Raw genomic sequence first — 2,492 nt, forward strand, 5'->3', positions numbered from 1 at the left:
CTGAAGTACTAAGTATTAGAAATCCCATGCCTGGTGCTCAAGCTGAGCCATCTGCCCTTGCCCAACCAGAAAAGCAAGCAGAATAGAGCTATTTCCCTTCTTCACCCTGTACCCACTTCCCTAAAGCAATAGAACACTGGTTTTTGTTTGTTTGTTTGTTTTTGTTTTGTTTTTTTTGTTTTTGTCTTTTTTTTTTTTTTGTCAAATAAACCACAGCCAGGATTTTTCCGGACATAGAAGGAAAAAGTCTCCATGTTTCGCAGCTTCCCAAACCTAGTCCTTTTTCCCATTAGTACCGAAGTTTCAGTTGTCCTGGAAACCTCAGTGCTGATGTATCCCAGGAGTCCAACTTTAAGGAAATCCCATCCTCCGGCCACTCAGCCCTAAGAGAAAGGAGGGTTCTCTTCTCCAGCAAGCCCTGGGGCAGGGCTGTTATCTAAGGAGCATCACAGGAGGTGGTTGGCCTCTTCCCCTTTTATGGCAGACTTTCTCTGGTCGGGGCAGGACCTGAGTGTCAGGGGTCTTCAGCCTCCTGGTGCTTGGGAAGTGAGGGGAGCTGGTGATTCCCATTGTGGATGCTTGAAGCTGTGAACATCACAGGACCCACTCTGTCTGCCTGTCACCCGACACTGCTCACCTCTGACCGAAAGGTGCCGTGCTCTGAAACTACACCTTTCCTCATCCTTTTTTCCCCCCTCACTCCTTTTTCACAGTATAAGTGTCTTAAGGGGCAGCTCAGATGCTTTATCTATTTTTAAGAAGAGCAGTCGAGCACAGAGACACGAACAAGTCACAGCGGTGTGCTCTACACTTACAAATCCCACAGGTTCGGATGTAATTGGTATCAAAAGTGATGTGAAAAGAAATACTCTCTTCTAAACGTGTGCAGATTCTTTTTGCTTGCTGTTATTCCTTAAACATACAGTGTAATGACTGTACCATATTTACTATACATGTATACATATTTAATATACATATTTACCCATACGTGTATTAAGCGTTCCAAGTAATCCAGATAACGGTTGTACCATGTGGGAGGGGAGCTGGAGAGATGGCTCAGCAGTTAAGAGCTCAGACTGTTCTTGCAGAAGACCAGAGTTCAGTTCTTAGTGCTTGTATTAGGTAAGGATCTAATGGCCTCTTCTACCCCTATAGGCACACACACGCCACACACACACACACACACCCCCACACACACACATACATACACACACACTTGAATATAAAAATCTTTAAAACATGCTGAAGGAAGTAGATAGATTCTATGCAAATATTGTGACATTTTCTTTGAGCGACCTGAACATTTATGGATTAGAGTAGCGTCTGAGGTCTTGAAACCAAACCAGTAGAGGTCATGAGGGATTCAGTACTTGCTTATCATTTCGTAGAACTTAATTAGAAATAATCAGGTGCTTAAATGGTCTCAGTTCATCCCTAGGAAGACACAATGTGTTGTTTTTGCTTTTTCTTTTTCTTTTTTTTTTTTTTTGTTTTTTTAGAGTTAAAGACAGATCTTTATTTCCAACTCTGATCTACCAAATTAGCGTTTCCCACCAACTCTGGGAGCAGAGACCTTCACAGGCTTCACAATCTTTTGTTTAGGTGCTGCTTTTGTGGGGGCCTTGGCAGCAGCCATTGCTGTCTTCTTTGATGCCTGCTTAGCCTTTTTTGCTTCCTTGGCAGCCCGTACAGCCTGCTCTCGCTGAGCTTTCCGAACTTCTGGTTTCTGATTCCTCTTGGCCATTATATCAGCAAGAGATGCACCCGTGATGGCTCGCTGGAATTTGACTGCACGGCGGGTCCTTTTCTTTTGAATTTCTTCCGACTGTCCTTTCTTGTGTTTTCTTCTGTAGAGGACAGTCCAGTTTATCTGCCGAGGATTCCTTTTGGAAAGGAATGCGGACTCACATTTTGCATTAAGAAACTGGAAAACCTTCCCGTCGGTCCTGGCGTAGCGCCGCCCGTGTCCCGGGTAGATCTTGTACCCGCTGAAACTGCACAGCTCGACCTTCATGGTGATAGATGTCGGCCTGCTGGGGGAAAGATGGCGAAGAGAAAGAAAGAATCATGGGAGCTTTTTGTTTTTTTGTTTTGTTTTGAAACAAATGTTATCAACTTTGCTTCCCAAAGCTCCATCATCACAAATGAATCAGGAAAAACGGGATGTTTTCCCCTAAAGGTGTAACTACCTCTTTACATGCACCTCAAATGTATCCAGGAGTTTGGCAGTCTTTTCTGGTTAAATCGGTAACATTACTAGTGATTTTCAGCCAGTTCAAAAGTTAACTCCTCGCTGTGGTAACTAGCCTTCAAGATGGCTCACAATGAGCCTTGCCTTCCCGAATTAATGTCCTTGTATTTTGCATCAAGGTTGTCTCTGCTGATTGTAGTATGTGACAAGAGTCATCATGTGGAACTTCTGAGACTGAGACACTTTAAGCTTTTTGCTTTCACCTTGCTTCTTGGCATCACTTTCCCTGGAGGAAGACAGC

At 43.9% G+C, this 2,492-nt stretch overlaps 1 pseudogene across 1 annotated transcript; it reads right to left on the minus strand.

The window, feature by feature from the left end:
* Nucleotides 1-1,490: 1,490 nt before the first annotated feature.
* Nucleotides 1,491-2,068, minus strand: LOC114617664 (annotated as a pseudogene). Its single transcript, XR_003710835.1, has one exon. The product of XR_003710835.1 is annotated as a 60S ribosomal protein L24 pseudogene (transcript).
* Nucleotides 2,069-2,492: the final 424 nt, after the last annotated feature.

The sequence above is a fragment of the Grammomys surdaster genome, unplaced genomic scaffold (assembly GCF_004785775.1).
Source record: "Grammomys surdaster isolate TR1022 unplaced genomic scaffold, NIH_TR_1.0 137, whole genome shotgun sequence".
In the NCBI taxonomy this organism is placed as follows: Eukaryota; Metazoa; Chordata; class Mammalia; order Rodentia; family Muridae; genus Grammomys; species Grammomys surdaster.